Source organism: Manacus candei, unplaced genomic scaffold (assembly GCF_025592945.1).
Source record: "Manacus candei isolate 608988 ecotype Guabito, Panama unplaced genomic scaffold, ASM2559294v1 h1tg000043l, whole genome shotgun sequence".
Lineage (NCBI taxonomy): Eukaryota > Metazoa > Chordata > Aves > Passeriformes > Pipridae > Manacus > Manacus candei.
In genome coordinates, this window is record NW_026138091.1 from 2,070,247 (window position 1) to 2,095,212 (window position 24,966).

A 24,966-nucleotide genomic window follows, 5' to 3' on the forward strand; every position below is an offset into this window, starting at 1 on the left:
TCTGGGATTCTTTGTTACACAGTGAGATTAAAGAAATTTAAATCAAAGCCTCCATTTGCAGCATGTTTTATAATACCAATTGTAATATCTTTTACTATTTACTGCATAAATTACATTAACATTGTAGTACTTTTGATTTTATTTCTCATTTTATTTATTTCAATTTTTAACATCATCCAAACACATAGTACTACAGATTTTCTTCAGATTCTGAAAGCAAAGCTGTAACACTGAATTGCTGCTCGTTGTTAATCCACCTTCATCCAAGTTAAGTATAGGATCTATTATTTAGAAAATATTATTTTCCCAACTTTTTGTCTCTGAAAAGTATATGGCCAAACTTGAAACAGAAAATTTTTAGACTGTCCTTAAAAGTTAGAGCTGTAAAAATGACAGTTTCTTGCCTCACTAATGCAACCATTTTCATTTACATTAGAGATTATTTTAGCGTGAAATTCTCTCTGTCAAAAAAGAGTAGCAGAAGACTTCCATATCACTGATAATGACTTTAGCTTGACCATAAACTCTAAACAGTACAAGTCTGATGAAACCTGGGCATTACTTCTGATTTCAAGAAATACACTTACACAGTCTATAGTCTGGCTATTTTAGACTACCCATTGGCTTTGCTAATGTTCAGCATTTTAGGAATAATGTTTCAATCCTCCCTTAAAAATACCACAAGCAGTCTTTTCTCAAGGAGTCCAATAACTCAGAGAACAATACCTATCTCTCCCTTTCCTCTTGATAGCACAATGGCTACAGAAATAACACTGATCTACAACTCACCCAAGGTGAGCTATCAGAGGTTTTGTTCCACTTTTTAAACAAACAAATGCTCCAGCCCTTCAAAAAGTGCCAAAAAAATAACTAACTATGTTCAAAATGTGCAATAATTAAAGAAAAAAGAAATGCTAATTATCAATGCAAACAATTATTATTTTCTCTATTGAGACAGCTGTCATGTAATTTGCCCTCACAATTATTAAAACATGACTCATATCAGAAACACACTGCTGAATTAGATCAGAAATGTGCACTGCTTGCACTGCTGTATTTATGTCTAAATATTGTCAGTCTCTCAGACACTATTGGTAATCACCACACAGAACATGCAGCATTCAAAAGATAAACAAACATAAAGGTCAGAGATCATCCACATTGACAAAATAAGCACAATTACTTCATGTGATCAAACACTTACATTCTGTGAATAGTGTTTAGCTGCATCATATCTGCATCTCGTCTGTGTAATAATCTGAATTTACCATTAGCATTACTATTAATCACAAACCATGTGTGAAATAACTCCAAAAGAGAGATTTAGCAGCTGGGTTGAGTACGTATTTTAAGAAAATCTGGTTTCTCAAATTATAAACTCAAATGTAAATAATTTGTTCATCAGATGCTCAGACTGGCAAAAAAAAGATTGAAACAGTTCTGTAAAATGTGCTACATACTCTATCGCAGAAACAATATCTACCTGAAGAACTTTCTGTAATTAATTGCATTATATAATTGTGTAAAATATTAAAAAGTCTCACCCTAAAAATACTTCCCAGTCCTGTATATTTTTGACAGACAATAACATTTCATAGTAAAATGGTAATTCTGAACATATTACTGCATATAAAAATGTAGCCAATATACACAGAATATTATTATTATGCACAAAAAAACTCCACACTTTTTTTACACAAAAATTCAATGACAGCCATTAAATAGTACACACAGATCTCAGATACAAAATCTCGATGTTTATATTGTACCTCAATTACTTTCCTGTAACTAAACCTAACTTTTTCTGTTAATGATTTAGATGAAGCAGTCTAAACGACCTCAACCAAAATAAAGATTGTTACAATCATTACTATATAATACTAACAACCACCTTGAAATACTGGTACAGTATTGATCTATTTTTAAAAATAGAGCACTGCATCCAAAATCCAGCAAATTTATACAAAGGAGCATGATATGAATGATGTCTCATTTTGTAAAAGCTTAAACATACCAGATGATGCAGTAAGAATGCATGATTTTTCATCATGTCCCTGTGAGATTCTGCACGAAAATGCTGAATTAGTAGTACTTATATATTTCCATATTCTCACTGTTTGTAGATTTAAAAAAATAAATAACATAGGAGTGGAGGTTAAGATAGAAGAAAAGGTTCAGAAAATAATGTCTTTACCCAAGGAGTGGATCACGCTGCACTGAGAGAAATTTAATGGTTCCTCAGGAAGCATAATGAACAGCCTTATCTCAGGAGACCTCTGTTCTCTACACACATCAAGAGTGGTGACAGCACATCCTTACCAGAAACAAATACAAGGAGGAAAGCGTCTGCCTGAGAGCGTTAAACTTACGGCATGTTAGATGCCTGCTGTCATCAGAGACAAGTATTACCACGCAGCCTACCAAGCTAGCTCAGATACTGCAGTTCAGATAAAGAGACCTTTATTTCTCAGCAACACAAATCAAGAACATCTCTGTTTAATTCGGACCTGTTTGCCTTTACTAGCCTGGCAGCCCACTGCCTAATTCTCTATACCACTGTATCACCAAGCCAAGTTCAGTCTTTTCTTGGCAGGCAGTGAGGAGTTGCACAGGCAGTGAAGGCAGTCCCCTGGAGTGGAAGGAACACAAGGCTTTATCCTGCCAGATTAGGAGCAGTATTGATTGGTTGCAAGACTATTTTGCGCAGATGTCCTCCAACAGAAAGTGAATCTCTAATATTGAATCCTTGAGTACAGAGACAAAAGGGAAAGCTGTGAAATATTTGAGGTTATAGAAGCACTTGAATAAGCTTTCTCCAAAATAAGAGCAGAAAGAAAACCAGCCTAACTCAGCAAGTAAGCATTTATGCAAACAACATTCTTAGATAATAGGAAGCAGAACATAGACTTTCAGACAAGAATCATCATGAAAATTCATCACCTGGTGATTCAATGTAACTGAAAATAGCAAAAGGCTGTGTGCTCCATAAGAGTTTGAGATAGGGATGGGTAAGCAAGTTTTGTAAGCAATAAAACATATACTCAACTATACTGTAAACAGATATTAACAAAAAGAAAAAAAGCTATCTATAACTGTCTCAGCTAGATATCTCTATGAATAACTTCTCAGTAAGTTCAAAATGTAGTCTAATATTTACAATCTGGAGGAACTTATTCTTATTGTTCTAAGACCAGCATTAATTCATTCAAAGTTTATTAGCACTCCATTGCAGTGCTCGGCACCCCCACTAAACATCAATACCTTAAACTGGAACAGTTATCTTGTGCTTTAACTGTATCTCAACTAATACATGAAGAAAAAAATCACTGAGAGCAATATCAGACTCTCTTGTGATGAGCTATAAAAGCAACTGTTATTCAGAGGTATTAAAAAAACTCATGTTTAAAGCAATTTTAAAACTCTGGTTAAACTTCTAGGGTCTCTGTATTATGAATGCACTTATTTACCTTGAACATACTACTAATTTGTAAGAGCAAAGAAAAAAGTCATACCTCCCCTCCCTTATCCCTTTTTCTTCTTACCTCTTTAAAAATGAGGTAAATAAACACAGCCCATTTTCATGACTGCCTCATAAAAATTGGAGTTGTAATAAAGATACCTTATCTGTGCAGTTTATAACAGATGTTAGTAGCGTAACACAGTCAAATCACTGAGACCCATATTATAATCTATGATTTGAAATTGTTTTTATTAAGTACTTATAGTGACATTTCTCTGCATAATATTTTTGAGAACAAAACATAGTCAAAACAATACCAATGTTTTATAAGCAAACCACTTCCTGTTCTAGCTCCTATAATCAGGCTAAGAAGCATCTTAGCAGCCACTTGCACTTAGAACACAATTTTCTATCTCCACATGAAATGGTGAAAAAATTAACCACAATGACCATGAGATTCACATTTCATCACCTTGTTTTGTGAGTTCTCTTTCCTTTATATAAAAATTGTTGTTGAGCTGGATAAACCGTTTAACGCTGTGTCCTTCATTAGTACAGAATGAAAAACAAAATGGAGAAAAGGTAGTCTCCATCCTGTTCACAGCCAGAAACCAGTCATAGTAAAAAAAAGCTCTGGTCACAAAAGCAGGTATTAACTGTCAGTTTTAGCAGAGCCAAGAAGCAAGCTGGAAGCTGGAGGCAGGCCATCTAGGACAGGGCAGAAGCACAGGCAGGTTAACTTGTCGTGCTGCTGCCCACAGTGCATATGTTCTGTGGGTACAGGATCAGGCAGCGCTGTCAATCTGGTACCTCAGAAGAGCCCTTGGTTCTCTTGCACAAGTTTTTAAAAATAGTTTGCTGTTTTCATGATATAAAACTTTGCTCATATATTCCATTTATATCATGCCCTTTGCCAGACAATTTTCAAGTGCTTTATATTAATTAGCTCTCAAAAGACATATTTAAAGAATAGACAATCATTTCATCCACACTTCTATCCTCTGTGGCACAATGTGGTGACAACATGACAGTTTCCTAAAAAGCAAAATATAATAATGGAAAACCTAATGCTGCTGAGGGTAGATTTTCTTAAGCTCAGATTTTCAAAGCCCTGTTCAAGGCCCCAGCTGAGCTCCTGTGGGCTTCTTTGAAGTTCTAGCTTTCCTAATCAACCCAAGGATCTTTTTTCAAAGAGAAACAAAAATCTCAGTTTTATTAAACCCTATTCAGCACACACCTTTGCCCAGTCCTTGGTTTTTTTGGTTATTTGGGGGAGGAGGCTGTGTGTTTAAGCTTCTGTACAGTACTTATGTTTTCTTTGTTCCCTGTGAATATTTTGCATTCTCCTACTTTCTAGAAGGATATTCTATTACTACATCTCAGACTTAACAGTATGTTTTCTAGTTTTCTTCATGTAAAATTCAAAATATGAAATTAAGATCGTACACAAAACCAGGATGGAATAATAATACTGCAGGAAACAATTATAAGACTATATTTCAAATGTCTGAAAAATGCATAGCTAGACAATTGTTTATCTGCAATATTATGATAGATTAAATCCACTTTTTCAAATGGCAAACACCATAGACTCTAGCACAAGCACTAGGAAGTACAACAGAGGAGCAACAGAAAAGGACTTCAGACTTGTCAGAACAGCAAAACACTATTTTAAAATATCTAGTATGAGTATTGAGATTGCATAGATGAATTATCAGTACTGAAAGCAGTAGCTGATGCTAATAACCAATCTAAATTGGTAAAATAGCCAATTAAAATGTCATCTTTAGTTAAAATGCCAATTAGAGCAAAGGGTTATTAAGATACATGTCAGTCACTAAAACCGATGCATCCTAATTCTTTTACATGATGTCTTTTCTTCAGCATCCCCCAAAGGTAAGAGCTCTTGCCCAAAATAAAATCAGGTTCTTACTGCCTTATTTTAACACACATGGCACTCAAACTATCCCAAAAGGCAAAAATTAATAGTGCTACAACACAAAAAGAAATTAACCAGCTTTCTAGACTGAGAGATATCCAACACAAAAACGCGAAACAAAAATGAAAGACTAAATACACTAGCCTGAGGGTAGCTCGGTATGGTAGCTGATATGAAATGCAGATCCTCCTTCCCAGCCCCCACATCTTTGGAAGGAAGTCTTCCTCAGATTTCAAAGCCTGTGTAATGAGGAGCTAATAAAACATTATAATCTGCTGATGCCTACTACCACTGATTCACAGGACTTCCTTTCCCTTCAATTAACCCACATCACATAGATCACCATGATTTACTAGATGATGCATGAGGATGGGGATTACACTACAATTGTCATAAGATAATAACACATGCAGAGAAACAGGGCAATAATACCTCCAACAACCCCTGTAATTGGAGTCGAGATATTGCAATGATAGATCTATTAGCATTAATTCAGCGGAAAAATATCTGGGTTTCAAGCTTAAAAGGGGCAGTTTTCCGGACTGACCAAAAGCTCATAATTCCCTGTTTTCTTCCCTATTTAGCTCAGTAGGCTTTGGATCAAGACAGTATCTTTATCTTGGTATCTCAGTATTGCTGCATTCAATCACATCAAGTGACAAAAAAGCCATGCATATAAAGTAGTGCACCAACCGGATATTATGCTGCCTTCCTCTTCTTTCACCAAACCCAAAATTTAACAAAAAAAGACACAACCGAGAGAAACTTCATTCACAATCTGAAGACAGGTTTCCAAATCTAGAAAGTAGCAGCTAAATGAACAAATATGCACAGATACATAGTTATTTTCTTTCAATGCCGGCTTCTTTGGTTTCATCTCAGTTTAGCCTTCCCTTGCTTTGCCACCAAACTCCCTCACACTGCTTCATTTAATGATCTCATCAGACAAATGCAATTTATTTCCTGAATATGTGAACCAACTAATCTATTCATGGCCTAATCAAACTTAGCTTCTACGGTTTTACCTTCCAGGGTGAATTTTACCAGCTTCTACTGTACTATACTACAATAATAAAACAAGGGATTAGATGACTCAAACCATCTCTACAGTTTTCTCATGAACCATGAAAACAAATGAACTAACACAGTGCCTATTCATCACCTTTGTTTACAGCTTCTTTCTCTTCTAGAAGTTCTTTTCCTTATCATGTTACATTTCTAATACACAATATACGATATTAGCAAACTCACAAATCTCACAATCCTAAGGTGTTGGGAAGTTTTGTTGTTGTTGGTTTTGTGGGTTTCTTTAACTGAACAAATTTCAGAATGCCTATATTTTGTTATACTACTTAAGGAGAACACAACTATATTTCAGACTGCTGTGAACTACTGAGAGAGACTTTACCACCCTCTGCATCAAAATCTCCAGATCCATCACTGACAGTGAGGTAACATATTTATTATGCCTTCTTCCATATTATCTGTTGACATTCAATCTGCCCTTTGATGATGAAAGATGCAAACTGTAGAGGCAGACCTATAAGGTTTACATTCCACTTAGTTTTACCTCTTGAAACTCAGCCATGGGGACAAAATCTGTGTGACAGACTCCTGCACTCCAACCAGGTCATCAAATGTCAGACAAATTTTATAACATAATATTTGCAGGAAAATTAATAAGAAAAGGGAGATCAGAAAGCTGTCTGAAACTTATTACTAAAGCCTCAGAAAATTGCTTTTCTGAAAGGTTCATAAATTGGCTACTGATGGACAATTCACTCTTTAACAGTTGGGTGAACAACTGAAAAGAGAACTCAGTTGTTTTATCTTTACCATTGACTTTCTTTAGCAGATGTTTTCTAAGCACCATAATAGTTGGCTTAACTTGTTTCTATATTGACTCAGTAGCACCATGGTACTTCACAATCTGGAGTTACACTGAAAGTTCAAAAATTGGCTGAAAATATCCCAACCATGTTAACTAGTTCACAATACTGAAAACAGCTCTTTCAACACTGTGGTCAGTTCAAAACAGATGCTCAGAATTCTGGCATCCCTAAATCTTCCAGCCTAGCCCACCATAAGCAGAGGAAAAGGGTAAGAGTCACATTCACGCTCATTGCACTGGCCACAACAGATCCTTACTGAAAATTAAAGCAGTCCAGAGATTCTTTTCATTTACACTCAGCTGTGTGCAATTCAAAGAATTATCAGCTGAGGAATGGGAAAACGCAAGCATAGTCTAGCCAGAAGTTCCATCCTGTGAAAGTTTCTTTCCAAATTGTGTCCTGGTTGGAGATAAGATAGAGCTCTGGGAAGCAGAGCAGAATTGGACTTGCAGCTATGCTACTTAAAGCTACACTGGGCTGTGCTACACTATACTGTGCTACATAATGTTCTGCATTTATTACCAGGTAGAAGTCTTTTGGTACTATGATTCTTTAGGTCATGGATTGTAATGACTAATTTAGGGATAAATAAACTGAGTATTGGTGACTGAGAATATTTGAGTCATTTTTAATTATGATAATAGGAAGAATGAAACATAAAAACCACTAATATCCGACTACATACATAAAGTAGCATAACTGTCAATATACTTGCAGTGGATTATTTTGGCATACTCTGTAGTGAAAATAGACAAGACAAGCTGTTTAAGACCGGAACTGTTTAAGTATCTAATAGAATGTTGAAGAAGTGCACCAAAGCAGACTGCAATGGCTAAATAAAACTTCAGTACATCGGACACTTCACAAGAAAAAAAAGCAAACAAACTGTACCAGCAGAAATAGAATAAGAACAGAGCCATCTAGTAACAAGAGAAAGAAAGAGAGAATGAAAGAAAGAAAGAAAGAGAGATAAAGAAAGAAAGAAAGAAAAAGAAAGAAAGAAAGAATGAAACAGAAAGAAAGAAATAGAAAGAAAGAAAAAAGAAAGGAAGAAAAAAAAAGGAAAGAAAGAAATGCAGGAAACAAATAAGGCAGTTTTATTACACGCAGGGGTTTCCATGGGTACCTTCTGTCGAGATACCCAGAAGCCATTTTGTTTGAAGAGCTGGGGAGCCATTTTGTGGTCGAGGACTGGTGGGCTCCTTACAGGTACTTACTGTTGCTTACAGTTCCCGTGTGAAGGCCAGCCGGAAAGTATGTAAGGCAGTAAGACCAGTCTGGGCTCACTGCCAGGGGACCATGCGGCTGGGGCAGGGAAACAACCTGATAGGGTGGTTAAAACAACCAGTGGACTGCAAGAAGAAGATTATATTGCCTTTTAAGGAAGAAAAGAAGCACGGCTTGGCATGGGAGGAGCGAGGGAGTGGTTATATAAATCTCACAGAAAGAAAGAAAGGAAGAAAGAAAGGAAGAAAGAAAGGAAGGAAGGAAGGAAGAAAGGAAGGAAGGAAGGAAGGAAGGAAGGAAGGAATTAAGAAAAAGAGAAAAAAACCCCCATACCCAATCCCCAAAGTTCCAGCTCTTTACTACTGGGCATCCCTTGCTTTACTACCTTTAAAAATAACTTTTTAACATAGCTGCCCTTGGTTTCCACTAAATGAATTGATCCATCATTTGCTGAGTTATTATAAAGTTCCTCCTAGCAGAAAACCACGAGTCTGAGTTAGAATGGAAGCAAGACTTACCAGAATTAGGTTTAAAATACTTAATTAGTACATCTACGACCAGCAGGCTTGCTTTAAGTATAGATTCTATAGGTCATCTTGAAAAAGACTATATTAATTAATAATATCCTCTCTCTCTGGATTACTAAATTTTCAGCTCTAAAGAAAGCAAAGTAAACAGAACTGGCAGAAGAGTTAACATCTAAAGTTGGCCTACAGAAACACAAAACACTGAAGAGAAGATAATGCAGCTTCTGACAGTGAAGTAACGAGTGCACCAAAACATACAAAATTAAGGAAATAGAGATGCTGTAAGCCTGCAATTTTTGACTAGTGTCTTCTATCACAAATTCAGAATCCCATGCTGCACATAAAATCATATAAATGTATTTATTAAATATACTTTGCCTCATTCTCAAATGTTGCTTCATCAGAAAAGGTGAGAAATACACCGTTAGGATGACTTGACATTCCCATTTATTGCAGCATGAAAACTAATCAACCCTGACTTCCTGAGCTGCAGTCCTTCTCTGGTAAACAAGTTTTTCCATTCTGTCCTCTGCTCCATTGTCATGGTTTGACTAGCCCTGTCCCCCTGGAGCTGAAAGATGGGTAGCTCCAGGTGGGTTTCCGATGCAGACAGCCAATCAAAAGCTTGGTAACGCCACTGCGAAATGACAGATTTGATAGACCAGAAGAGAAACTTATTGCACAGTAGGAATTAGAGCCACGAGGTGGAGAGGGGCTGGCGGGCCTCCTTGGAGAGAGGCTCCCTCGAGAGCTTGCTTCCCTGGGAAGGGACCCCACACATAGTAGGGAAAAAGACTCAGAGTTTTAATTCCCTGTAAAACATGGTGAAGACATGGTGAAACAAGTTTCCCCTCAAAGCCCATGGATGAACCCTCAGTAGCGTAGCTGAGCGGTTGGAGGTGGGGTCAGAGATCCCGCACTCCATAGAAGAGAGAGAGAGAGATATTTTCCAGCTACGGCAAATTGGAGCTGTAGCCCTGAGAGTGAAGGAGAGACTTCTCCTCCTGGACTGACATGAGGGGAGAAGGGGTGGTTTTGTAAATACATAGGTTTGTCATCATAGGAAAGAGTAGTTAGAATTGTTATATATATTATTCTATAGTTTTTATTCTGTTAGCAATAAATTTTGATATTATTTCCCCACATCGAGTCTCTTTTGCCTGTATGAAACCTCTCTCACCCTTTAGCAAATTTATGGGAGTTTTAAAATTGGGCCTGAGTCAAACCACGACATCCATATTTCTGCATCATTTCATCACTGGGGCCTATTCACCTGTACAGAATAGATTCTTTTTCCAGCTTTTCTTCTTGACCCTCTAAGTCTCTAGTGCCCTCTAACTCTCTTGTAAGCCATTTTATTTTCATCATGCAGTTATGCTTGCTTAATATCCATAAACATGTTAGCAGGCCTAACATGTCTAAAGACTCATCACTATTTGCCTGTGTCAATGCATACAGCTGAGGACAGGGCACCATCCAAGAAATGTTCAGAAGAAAAATGCCAAAATCTTCACCCATTAGTTTTCAGTTTGAGTTACTGCTTGAAATGCATTATATCAGTTTAACAGGTCATACTGTATATTATACAGGACTGATAATTTTGACACACACAAATTTCTTTCCACATCACTACACTACTACTGCCACTACTTAATAGCATGGGATTTGTACACTCAAGCACACAGTGCTACTGCCACAGTACATCTGGAGTTAGTCAGTGATGACCTGTCTATGCCTCCTCATGCTTCAGGAAACAGAAGAACATCTCACATCTGGTAGAGCTCCTTGCAGTCCTCATTTGTGTCCTGAGAAGAGACAACTAGAACCCATCTCAGCAGAATGATTTTTTCTGGAAACAAGTACCCATAGAAAAAGAAAAGTGTTTCTTCCAGTACCCCATATATTTTCTTGTCACAGTGATATATTTTTCCTTGATACAGCCAACTGCATTCTTTAGGAAAAGATGTGAAACTACTTTGATTTCAGTTAATGATGATCCTTATCAATAAGTCCTTCAAAGCTCAGCCTAAGCTCTGCTACACAAGAGCATACACATCCACCCTGTACTTGCAAGGTTCTGTGTGAGGTGACTAGCTCACACTGACGTGTCTTTCCATACTGTCCCCACAGCTTCTGTCACTCAAAAGCCCATGTTGCCAACTTGGACTATGGCATATTGATACTTTTCCTCCTTGGAAACTTCTAGTGTTTTTAATGACTGTTCTCAAAGTGTTTAGTATTAGACATTACAACAAGTAGTGTTTTCCCAAACAGCCTGCTTAAGATAAACATCCCAGGGACACCAACATCTAGGTTAATTTGACAAAACCATCCTGGAAAACTTAATTTGATTATGAATGTTAAGGTCACAGAAGGAAGGAAAAATAGCCATTTTAGCAGGAATTAACTGAAGTATTTACGTAGCTGAAATATTAGGCAGCTCAATGCACAACATAGAGCCTGAAGGACTGGTATTGTTTAGTCCTCACACGTGACTTGTAGCATCTCTCTTAAGTGCAGTTATGTGCCAAGCTGAAACAAATTGTTTTAACATTTTTATTCCTGCAATTGTGAAAACCCCAAAACAAAGAGAAAAACAGAAAATCATACCCTGTCACATGACCATAGGTGGCAAAAGCTCAGCTGTCGACCTGACACAACTTGGCATGTCCAAGACCGTCTCCACTTTCCTCTCCCCATGAGGGCACCCAAGGACTGCTCACTGCTACCAGCAACAGCCCCATAACTACACTGACGAATCAGGAGCCACTTCTCACAGTGTGCAAAATCTCTATTGCTTGGCCCCTAGCTGCACTAAGTACAAAGTTAATCTTTTCTTTTGATAGAGTAGCTAGCCCCAGGCTGGAATGAGGAGGGTTTGTCCATTTGGAATCTTGGCTTTAGAAAACACAAAACTCAACTACCAAAAAGTAGCTCATCCCTCACAAAAGGTCATCATTTTGTTTGAAGGTTATCAGTTCATCACTACATTCCCCTGTGTCACAACTAGGACCATTAGAAGCATTTCTCTTCCAACCTTTTTGTAATATCATTCTCTTGGGAAATTAATTAAAAGCCTACACTGAGACTTGCGTTTCAATCTGGATAGTTTCCCTCTCTCCTCCTCCTTCTACCATCTCCACTGGGGAAGTATGAATAAATTAAAGAAAATTATTTGCAATAAAAGTTGTACGTGATACAGCACCCTAGATGTTTATGCATTTGAGAATACTATCATAGAGCAGTTCATTCTTCACCAGTTCCAGTGATATAAAGTATAAAGGACACACTACTACTATCAGAACCTTCTCAAATAAAAATAACAAAGAAAACAAAGAAAAAGCTCTGTATTGCCACAAACATTCAGAAAATCACTTCCAGCAATGAAGTTGTGTTGTCAGGATAGAGTCGTGTCTTCTCATAACATATATCTATGTAACAGGCATAGAGAAGCCTGTGACAGCTTACTCAGGAATCAAGAAACATATACTACATAATGAAGTGAACAATGGCATTATCCTACAAATTGATAAAGAGATTATTCTCCAAAGGAGAAGAATATCTGTTTGTATTCTTACAAAACTAATACTTTAAAAATTCATATTAATTGTGCAGTGAACTATCTGAGCATAATGCTAAGTTCTTCTTTTCATTTCAGATAAGCATAAAACTGCATTTATATACACAGAGCTGTTTTCATACTGGGGCAAACCAGCACATTTTCACATGATTTCTACTCGAAAGAATCCAAGAACAAAAACAAAACCAAAATTCACTACAGAACTTGATTTGTCTGCAAGAACTTCTTTACAGATCTTTAGATTTATTAATAACACATTCCTTTTAGCTGTTACTGTATTTCCTCACCAACTATACACATCAACTCCAAACTACAACTTGAAAAAACACACTTTTCAATGTTTTACTTCTATATAATTAAGCATATAGAGGACTTATTTCTTATACTTTTATAAATAACCATAAGCAGCAACTATTGCCAGAATTGATTATCTATCATTCAGGAAAAGAAGTCACTACATATGTAGTAGGACATGCACATGTATTTGTAGGAAAGAGAAATGGTAGGTGGTGCTTTGGGAGGACTCCTTTTACAGTTCACATGGGATATGGGGCATGAAAAGTAACAGACCCAAAAATCAGCTGAAAATAAGGGTGCAAACAAACTTCCACATTCTTCTGAATTTCATATATCTATAATGCCCACTGCATGACCGTTGCTTTAAAACATTAAGAACTTGCATATGGTCTAGTAACCACGGCAGTGTTGGATCAAGGGTTGGACTTGATCTTGAAGGTCTCTTCCAAGCCAGTTGATTCTATGATTCTAAGTTGTAACACTCTGAGGTTTAATACCTTAAAAATTAGAAACTTATTGAAAAATGGCATAGCTTTAGGGAATACACTGCTTTTATTTTTAATCTATTAATGTTGTTCTAAAACGAAACCATGATATTTTCTGAAATATTATAAAATTGCTTTTGTTTAAGAGTTTTGGAAGCACTAGAAAAAGACACAGTTCCAGGACCAAGTAGTTCCAACAAGAGACAGACCCATAACCAAATGCATATGTTCTGAAGTAAGAACAGCACCCATACAGGTTTAACATGTAAATTAGTGCTTGCAAATATACTGTCATATATAAATATCTATCAGTCAAATGGAAAGAGAGCATATTTCTCCCTCGTGCTTCTCAGAGAGAAAAAGTAGCAGCTTCTCCTCAGAACTGAAATTTATTCATATTAAGTGTAATTAAATACAATGCTATATGACAAAGGAGTTAATAAATTTTGTATGAAGTTCCAGAAAAGAGTTTGTGCATTTTTTTTACAAATATTTTACAGAAATTAATTTGTCTGTGTTTAAAAAAAGACAAATAAATTACCTACACACATACCATGGATGTCTAATTATGAAGACAAGCTTCCATAGCTATACATTGCTTCCAAAGGAATCACAAGCAAAGAAATGAAATTCAAGAAATCATGGAACATAAATTTTGCAAACTTTCCAAAATAAGTGCAACTGACCACTAGAAGAAACAAAAGAAACCAACAACAACAACAAAACCACAAACAAACAAACAAAACCCCTAGGAACAACAAAAAAATTTGTCAGATGGATGGCTCCTAATATATGGAAGTCAGTCACACAAAAATGTCAGGATTTATACCCAATAGCAATTAAAAGTTGAACACTGCCAGTGGTCCATACTTGAGGGCTGCAAATCTTTTATATGAATACCCACAACTTCATGTTAAGCAATCACAGAACTCTTACAGGCTTAAATAAAGCATATCCGAGTACTTACTGATACCACTGAGGATGAAAAATAGGAAAAAGCTGTAGCATCCAAAATTACCCTGTTAGAAGCAAAAATAAGTGCTGCAATTGTATTAGCCTCACCCATTCAAGAACTACAGTATTAAGCAACAGAATATAAAAAGTAAGCATGCATGTTAACACAGATTTTTTCTATTGCTTTTAATATTTTTATATTTCTTTAAAAATTTATTTTACATTGAAAAACCTAAATGAAACTCAGTTTTAATCTGACATTGGTATGAAATACTGTAAAGTATTCATACTTTCAGAAGTCTGTAAACATGAGCACAGATTTGTGGGATGCTAAGCAGGAAAGCAACTGCATTTCTGTGCCATGACACAAACTAGCATGAGCCCAGACACTGCTCTCAGCAGTGGAGCTCTGAGGCTCTCACAAAGCGAAGGCATTGCTGCTTATTTTGGGAACGCAAAATCTCCACAAAAATAATTGTGATAAATCTACAAGTGTCTTGGACAAATAAACCCAAATCTTACAATGCAAGAAGATTCATTTGTAGAAAGGAAGATTACCTGAAAGAGCTGTAGAAAGTGTTAACATCTCTTCATAACAGACTATCTGTCTGGGGGAAAGGACACAAATCTGAGATAGCTTTCAACATCTATACTCAAAAATACATGTGCAAAGGTGTATATGTGCATGGTGGTATGTATGCATATGGTATGAAAGCATGGTGGTGAAGAGAGCAGTAATGACATGGCACTCCCAGGATGACGTGTTGCTGTTTCTTGTCATTCAGAAGGCGTTACTAAAATTTCCTCAGCTGGTAAGAGGATGCTGATCAAGTGACAAAGGCAAATGACTACAGAAAGTGGACAGAAGAGTTTCTTGTCTGACTGCAAGTCAGTAACCTGAGGACATGTTGGATAGAACACGCTGCTGAGTTACTTCTGTTCTTCAGACTTGCCAGGCAGAACAGTAATTCTCTGTTCTCAAATAAACATGAGAAAGGAGTGCTAACAGCCTCACGGCTGAAGTCACAAGGAAAAGATGCAACTCCCAAGTTCTTCTGTAAAGCCTAGAACAGCAGTGCGAACCCTCCCACCCCACCTACCAAATTTACCATTCATGCACCAGATTTCCCAGCTTTTAACCTGCACCTGCAGAACAAAATAGTGCACTGATTCACTGATTCACATGGTAATAGGCTACAAGACTGAAGCTGATGAGGAAGACAGTGATTACAAGGGGTTCCTGCTGCCACCAGCTCAACCCCTGCTAGAACCAGGGTCTTTTCTGGTCTACAGTTTCAAGAGTTTGAAGAGATCAAACAGGAGTTAGGCTAAAGCAAGAAATACAACTCCCCTCCAGATACATTACACATCTGCTTGGTTTCTTTAACGTCATGCTCCCATAGGTGTGTGCTATATTACTGCATGCTATTCATGCACTAATCACTTTTCTGAGGCTTTGTCTTATTTTCCCCTTAGGGTTTTTTAACTTATATATTTAAAAATAAATAAATAAATAATAAATATATATAAATATATATATATTTTTAAAAAGCTGCCAAGGAGACACACAGAAAAGAAGGTTTTGCATAGAAAAGATGTTTCTGCCAAGAAATGTTTAGTCTGCATGAAATGGAAGCCGTAAGGCAAAATTCTGGAAAGTGGGCTAAAGAGAAGCCATACATGAAAAAGTGGGCTAAAGAGAAGGCATATGTGCATATCTCAGCATGTATTTCTGCTGATTAAAGAATTCTCTCCATACTAGGAAATGAATTAAAAGTTTCTGAATTTTATAATAGTACATAGCTCTACACTTAAACTAATACAGCTGTCCTTGAAGCTATGATAGTACCCTCATTTGTGAGCATGCTAAAAGAAAATAATTTAGCTATCATGAGAATCAGTTATTCTTAACATGGCTCAGCCATTCTTGACATGTTTGAATTATTACTCTGCACTTTTACTTCACCAGCAGAATATTTGAAATAGGACAAGTCTAAGAAGTGCTTCACTACAGAGCAAACTACATAAATGAACAAGAATTTGAAAAAAAAGCCATTAAAGTAGGTTAAATTTTAGCAAATAGTGACAATCCATTAAGACTGAATTCTTACATTAAGAAATGTAGAAGTGAAAAATCAGATACAGTGGAAGACCAAGAACATAATTAGCTCAGTTGGTTAGAGCATGGTGCTAATAACACCAAAGTGGTGGATTTGATCCCTGTATGGGCCATTCACTTAACAGTTGAAATTGATCCTTGTAGGTCCCTTCCAACTCAGAATATTCTGTGATTCTGTAATTTCCTATTACAAAAGAATTCCATTACATGACTTTGCAAACACTGAACTATATTAAGAAAATACGAATAATTTGGGAGAAAAGAAAAGCTCTCATGAGAAGAAATGAGTAAATTCTACACAGCGTAAAACTGGGAAAGCCATAACAGTAATCAGTAAAATGCTCCACTACTGTGATTTGTGAACTCAGCTTCACTGTATTTGTTGCATCTAAATATTTGCTACACTAAAGAAAAAATAAAATTACAAAGCACAATTCTCAGTGAATGTGACAGGAAAATTATCAACTTTTAGTACATGGTGGCTATACAACTAAGTTTAGAGATGAGCTTACAATCCAAAGCATAATTACATACTTTCTGGCTCTGAGTTGAAATATTCAATATTTACATACTTTTAGGTATATTTATAGGCTTCCTGGTTTTGAGGAAGCCTTAGAATAATGCTGTTATGGTTGAATTTCTTCCTGGCCCCTTAAGGGACAGAAGCTGTTTGCAGGAGACCAGACTTTCACCTCAACTTTGATGTGTAAGTTCAGTTTCTGCAAAATCCCAACAGAGCAAAAAAAGAATCTGTGGACATAATGTTGCTAACCAAAGTGCTCCCTAGCAATTATTCCTTTCAAAAATGTGTGCTACTACTGCAGCAAATATGACATTCATAAGCGATTCCATATTTTGTCCAGCTATAAGACATTTCCTCCTACCAAACTGAGGAGCCTCAGGACAGATAGCAGTGTGTCCTGAACAGGCAGAGGGTTCAAAGCCTGTTTCTTCTCTATAATATCAAGACATTTCTTTTTTTGAAGGGCACAGTAGCCCACTGTCAAACCTTTAAAAGAAGATGAATCATGACTGAAATTTGAAGAGCTCATTTAAAAGAAAATGTCCTCACTAAAAGACAGACATAACACATGTAGGGTAACCTTGGAGCTCAGACTGGTATACCACTTGACACCAAACAGAGCTACCTAACCCCAAAAAGCATAGATATATGTAAAAGCATAATTTCTCTCTGTACTTCTGTAGTCAGAGACTCTGTGGGATCATGAAGTTGACAATACTAATTCAATCGGAGTAGAAACTCCCAGGATAAACATATAGCAGATGGTTGGAACTGTAACATACATGCTGAATTCATTCACCCCTTTATTATTCATCCTGAAAACCCTCTTGACTAAACTGTAATTTTCATGAAATTGCAATGATAATTGTAGGTAAATGAACAAAAAATTAAACCTAATGCAAATGAACTTTATCCATAAAATATTATTCATGTTGAGCAATGTATTTAAAAAAAAAACCAACAGAAAATGCAACTGATCTATTTCTGCATGCAGATACACAAATATACAAATGCTACAATTGCACAAACAAAATTTTGCAAGTGATGCTGGCTCTGCACACAATAGGGTCCATTACTTGCATCCTGTTCTTCTCAAAAATCATCCCTTTGGCTGATAGAACTATAATTAGGAGCTGCAGGTTTGTTACTGGTTCTCTTGAATGAACTGATCTGCAATGAAGCTTACAAAAAGGGATGTGACTTGTAGAGTGAAAAGGGCCTTAAGCAACCAATCTTCAGTGGACTTTGTATCCAGCAAAACTGTTCACAGGACTGAAGCATCGTGACATCTGCAAACAGAAACTTGTTTAAAACTCAACATGTGTTAAAGTGAACTGGAAGCATTGTTATATGTAAGAAAACAGTTTCAATCTCTCTTTTATGGATCAGGGAATAAAAAGAGCTTTTATACAGGGATATTACTAAATCGTGCAACTTTAATTGCACATGAATTACAACAATAGAAATTTAAAAGGCAAATTATTGTTCAAAAAGGATGAAAATATTTTAAGAAATGGAAACATAATCTAGTACCTGGGAAACAAAAAAAGTTGCAAAAGCAAATATCAGTATTTTATAATGGTATTTGTTGAAATGCAGATAGATATAAAAGGTCTTCTTCTCTTGTAAATAATTTTTCTTAGACCAGCATTTTATAGTGGTTTATTTTGATAGTAAAGCTATATGGTAAATCATAGTCTAATAAAAAGAGCAAAGCAAATGGGCTAATAAACCATCAAGTCGATCATTCTGCCTGTATGTAGAGCAACTATTTTCTCTGACACATTTTGAAGAGCCCTATTTATTCAATGAAAAGATTATGCAAGAGCTTGACATGTATCAAATAGTGTGACAGACAGACAGGCAGACACACATATTCCTAAGCCCTGTTGCAAAGCCACAATTTGTGGCAGAACCCAATTGTTATTTATCCTTTGTCACTTTAGGAGGCACAGAAATTGATCACAATTATTACTGCAGATAAATTTAGGTTTGCTTATTCAGCCTTTCCACCAAAAAGTCCTTTTGTGCTGTGAAACTGCATCTTTAAACAGTTGCTTGAATTAACACAGGGACACTGAGAAAAATACAGCTCTTCCTTCAATTCAAATTTTAAACTGAAACAGGACCACGAAGCAGAATAGTCCGAAAATGAACTTCACGTAACTTGCTATAGAGCTATCTTCCAAATTAAATGATCAATCGAAAAGAATATGAGGGAAAAAATCTCAAAAATATTCCTGATTCTCTTTGAACATGTTTTATAGATTTTCCATAGACAGAACATCATACAGAGCACCAAACTAATCTTACTTTTTCAAGAAATTACAGAATTACCTTCTGCTTCTAGCAAGCATTACTCTTGCTCTAGTTTTGGTTACTTGTATAAAAGAGAAGCATACAAAAGTCTAGAACCAATCTAACTAATAGCAGGCTGGTGCTAACAAAAGCTTTATCACTACAATACCAGCAAAATCAAACCTAGAACTCTTTTTCAAATTATCACTATCTACCTAGGCTGGATTGTTAATAATGGAAAAGATACAAGAGAGACATAATCATAAGCACTGAAGACTTACTTGGATATGACCAAGTGACACCACAAAAACATGTACCTCCAGCTGTGAATTCATGCCATCAGACACTTGTACAACATTTATCGCAAGTGCCTGAAATATAAACCTACATAGTGTAACTTTTCATGGCGCAAGTTTCCAGGGATTCCCCTCTTAGGAATAAGTTATATAGTAATTGAGAACACAATTTTATTTTAGAATTCTGGATCTGAATCATGCACCATTTTAATTCCTAAGGACAACACCGGCTGAGAGAACCAAACCCAGTTCTTCAAAGGATTAAGCTACTGTTCTAATTTGTGAATTACTTGTGACATGAAGGATGTTTCACAGCAATGAATGTTAGTTCCTTAATTATTTGGGTCCTTCAAAACTTATAGCTCACAGGTTCAAGACTGATGAATATTCTGGAAGCTTAAGTGGCTACTCATTTTATTAGCCACAAGAAGAACCAAAAAATAATTTGGTGTTCAACAGTTTTACAGGTGCTTGGTTCCAAGCAGTTCCCATTAGTGCAAATTATAACTGTATTTATGCAGCTTGATTCAAAGAAGCTGTAAGTCTGCAATTCTCGGACATTACCAATAAACGGCTTTTACTGAAATGACCAGAATTTTTCCATTCTGGGATATCACTTTCTCCAGTGGTCTGGAAAGCATCTATTACAATTCTTCTTTGGTTGAGAGTTATCATTCTATATTTGTTCTATGGGACTGCCACAAAACTCTAATCAAGACCATGATTTCCTGGGCTAAGTGCTACATAACAAAGCACTAAGTCTCTTTCCTGAGAAATTTAGCAGTATTCAGTACTGCATTCACTCTATGCATGGGAATCTTATCCATGCTTCTATTCATCACCACAGGCTACTTAAGACATTCATTTACAGGGAAAACCAGATTTGCAGAGGCTTAAAAACATCTAATCACACTAAACACTTTGTCCACATTTCAGTGCAGATTCTTGCCCTGTTACTGCTCAAGTCTCCAGGGCATTTCAGTTTTCCCTTGTCAAAGTTTGCAAGGCCTCCTACATACCAATAATTTCTAGCCCTCTTAGGATCCAAAAAACCTAAAACCTCTCTCTAAGGTAGCCTCAGTTCTGAGGGAAGTGCACAGAAGACAACTAAGTCCCCACAATTCTCAGACTCTAAAGCAGGTTGTATCCATCCAACACTGAAGTCCAAAGGTGATCGTGGGAAATAAGGAAAGTATATGTCTGTGTCCCGCTGAGCCCAGCTTTCAGCTTGGATGTAGCAGGCAAAGGTAGAATTCCCTGTTCTGCCTGACTTGGAGCATATGCACTGGAAATGCTACAGAATTTATGATTCTGCATAGAAATGAGGGTTCTGCTTGTTGCATCTCCCACAGAGCAGGAAGAAATCTAAAAATAGAGAGCAACTGAGTAAGTAATACAGATTGATTTTGGCAAGGACAGACTCAACTCCACCAAGGCTTTTTAGGAGAACTACAAGATAGGAAAAAACTGCTTTCATATTAACCAAAGCAGATGGAGAGATGGAGGAAGAAAGGTCAGGCAAGGGGAGAAAGTTAAACTGCCAATAAAATTTAAATCCAAAAAAGGACTTGTATATAAGCAAGCAAAGAGTATCTTAAAGCAATTATCTCAAATTCTTACCTTTTTTTTAATTCTCCTCCCCCTAAATGGCCCAATATTGAAGAGATTAATTATAGTCCTGTGTCTCAGATAACAGGCATCCAACTGCAGTGCAACCAGACAGTCCTCAGTACAAGCCAGTATACCCCTCAAAACACAAATACAGGATATTTAGAATATGTCCTGATGCCCTTTCACCAGTCATTTCTTGCATGACTGACACTAGTGCTAGACAACTGTGTGAGTCTTTTAAAATCATCATTTGCTGTAGTCAGACTGGATTCAATAAATAAATATTAATACTGCTAACAGAAACAGAGAATAAAGAACATGGGAGAACAATTTAACACCTTCTAATATGACCCCTCTTTACGGAAGACAAGAACTAAAGCATATACTTTTTAAGCTCTCAGTACCAAAAATCTATGAATCTTAGAAGTGTCAATACCTGATTACTGCCAGCTGATATCTCCTTACCAAGCCATGCTCCAAGATAGCGGAATGGGAGACGCGCTGATCTTCACAGTTGCTGTGGGTGCTGCTTCTGTGCCAAAATCCACTTCTGACACTGCCTACATGAATGCTGCTTCATCCTAAGTGTTTTCCATCAATGGCCTATTTCATAAAAGTCTTATGACCTCATAGCTTCTTTTATAACATATGGTTATAGTCCCCAAAATAAACTCAATGCGAACAGATAAGTTCCTCAAATATTGCATTTTACCCAAATCCAAGAAAAAAACAAATTTAGAACACAAGTCTGTAAGCGCTCATGGATCGTTTAAAAAATTACTTCCTAAAGCTAGAGACTAATAGTACAGTTCTCATATTTGGTAATGTGGGAGGCATCTAAAAAGGAGGAGAAAATTGTTCAATTTTCAAATACCTTTTTATGTAGTTGCATAATTTTAACAAAGGAAACCACTAAATATGTTTGCTTTTAGCCACAGTGCATTACTAGGAAGAGCTAATTTTCCTCTCTTTATACCTCTGAACAGCAACTGATTTCCCTTCCCTGTAGTGTTGCTCTCTACGTACAAAATGACTAAACATCAAATTTCACCGGTTTTCCCTTGTTTCAGATACAGATCTATTTTGAATTGAGTAGAAACAGTTTCCCTAATTAGAACACATTCTGAGCCAGATGCAACAGTTCAGAAATGGCACTGTGAAAATCTCAAATAATAAAAACGTGTTTGATTGGGCAAAGTAACTACCTCAAATTTCCCTGCTTTCGCTGCCAGGCAAGAGCAGGTATGCGCTTGCTGACAGGGGTGAGGGGGGAAGCCAGCAGGGACAGAGCCTACTGGGGAGCCACTGTCTAGGCCCTGGGTCCTAATCCACCCCAAGTTCCCAGGCCTGCTCACCAGCCTGCTTCATCTTGTGCCCCATATCTGCATGTCAGCTTTCCAAGACCTAGTCTTTGGTACTGCTTTGGGAGACACAGCTTTTGAGGAACAACTGGACGCTGAAGATGCACAGGGTGGAGGAGATGCCTGACTACCACCAACCATTACCCAGTGCAGAGAGGATGAGAAATGGGACATTACACATCACCAGCAAAATAGTTTCTTCCCCTTCACACCACCACCAGCCACCTGAGGGACTTCTGCAGCAAAGTAATAAAGGTTGTCAGTGCTACACCTGACAAGAGAAGAGAAAAAGAGGTGATGTCTGCCCAGGAAAGCCCTTCTGCAAGGCACGGGTGCACTGGTGGTGGGGAATCATCTCTTCAGCTCTCTGTTCCTCTTTCTGTCGGCGGCCCACAGAGAGCCTCCTGGCCACCATGTCCGTTCCCATTTCTGAGACTCCTTTCTGCCCGACAAGTATTTTCCTCCTTCTTGTTTGTTTACCTGACACAATGACAAACCCCAGACTTTGTTTTCCAGCTTTGACTGCAATTTTCATTCCATTGTGTAGCATCCTAGTGGGCTATCCTGCTGGAACTGGGTTTTCCTTCCCTTCTGAGCTGTGAAGGGGCAGGTACTTACTACACTTCCCTGTAGTCCCAAGGAACAGCAATAGGAATTAATTTCATTCACTCTGTCAGTGCCTGATTTCTATCCTATTAATGAGATCACAGCGAAGTCACATCTTACTGTGCTGGTTTGGCAACTGTAGCAATAATTGAAATCCCTGCTTTTGAATTATGCAGAACACCTAAATTAGCACCCAAAATGACCACAGTTCAAAATTATTTTATTTAAAGGAACTTACCCTTATGATACTCTGAATCATTTAAATTAGGGGAGGAAAAAAGAACGTGAAATAAGGGGAAAATAGAATTCATTCCTAATAAAAGTTTCTCTCCAGATGGAAGTGTTTCAGATAATTTACATTCATATGCTAATTACATCCACACTAAAAATAATCTTACCTTTAGGTGACTTTTGTTTGGTTTTTCTGTTCTTTTAGATTTATGGTTTTTTACGTTGGGTTTGTTTCTGTGGGTTTTTTAATCATAAACAGTCCTTGCTTTTAATTTTGCTAACCACTTTTCTAGTGGTTAGGCATTCAACCCAATTTTAGGCCACAAAGCTAACTGAGGCATACCCAGTGCTGGTTGAGTTTTATTATTTCCTAACTGTGAGGAAATAGAGAACAATATAATCTTTATAGTAATAGATATTCAAGGATATTTGGTCAGCCTGGCAAATGTCACCAAAAAAAACCAGCTAAGAACTATTGTTCACTTTGACCATATTGTGTTCAAAAGCAAAAATTCAGACAAAGGTTTTAGTCACATGGATTTAGCATACAATATGTGGACCAAATGTTTGCTACATAAACATTTGTAATTCCATGTAAATCAAGTTAATCACATGCTGACAGAAATATCTGTTAATTTCCCATTTGTGTTACTTACTTTTTTTTTCCCTAAGTTTTTCAAATCACTACTTTAGAAGCCTCAAATTTAGTTACAGGAAATAAAAGCAACATAATTGGAAAAATTAATTACACATAAAAAAACTCACTAGACCTTCAACCCCAGAAGGCTGAAAACAGGTGAACATTTCTAATATAAATTACAGGGCACAGACACCAAAAAAAATATTTCTGCCAATATATTTCATCTTGGTAACTGCAACTGTTATTAAAACAAAAATGTGCAATAACAGATTTTCTTGTAGATACACATTTCACCTGCAGACATTTGTGTGCTTCAGTGCTTAAAAGAGTCACATTGGATGGGTAAATTCATGCTTTGTGACCTGCCCCAACTCACCTGCTCTTACTTCTGCAAGGCACTGAAAAGTCTGGACAGATCATCTGCCAACCAAATCCAGACCCTCAGTAGACTTACCTACAATAAGAAGGAAAGTGGCTTATGAAAGGAAATTTTGTTATCCAACATGGAAAAGCAAGGTATATTATAATTTTTCTTCAGAAAGCTATGCAGTTAGTAATGGAGACTCTCAAGCAACAAGGCAAATAAAGGAAAGACCATCAGAACCATCTAGCAAGTACTCACTGAAATTCCCCAAAGGCAAATATTGCTGTAGAATTGTCAGCTGTTGGAGTGTTAAGTGTGAATTTAGGCTCAAAGTACAGCCACAAGTTCTTTAAAATTCAAATAACTACAAAAAAATTTCTCAGAACAAACTTGCCTTGAACAGAGTGACATTTATCTTATGCTAACAACATATAAACACCTGCAGATATTTCCAGAGCACAATAATATGGTAGGAAATTAAACTTCAATAATCTTTTGAATGGATAAACAATCTTTTACTGTCCCTTAACCCTCATCTTGGGTTACAATAAATCAT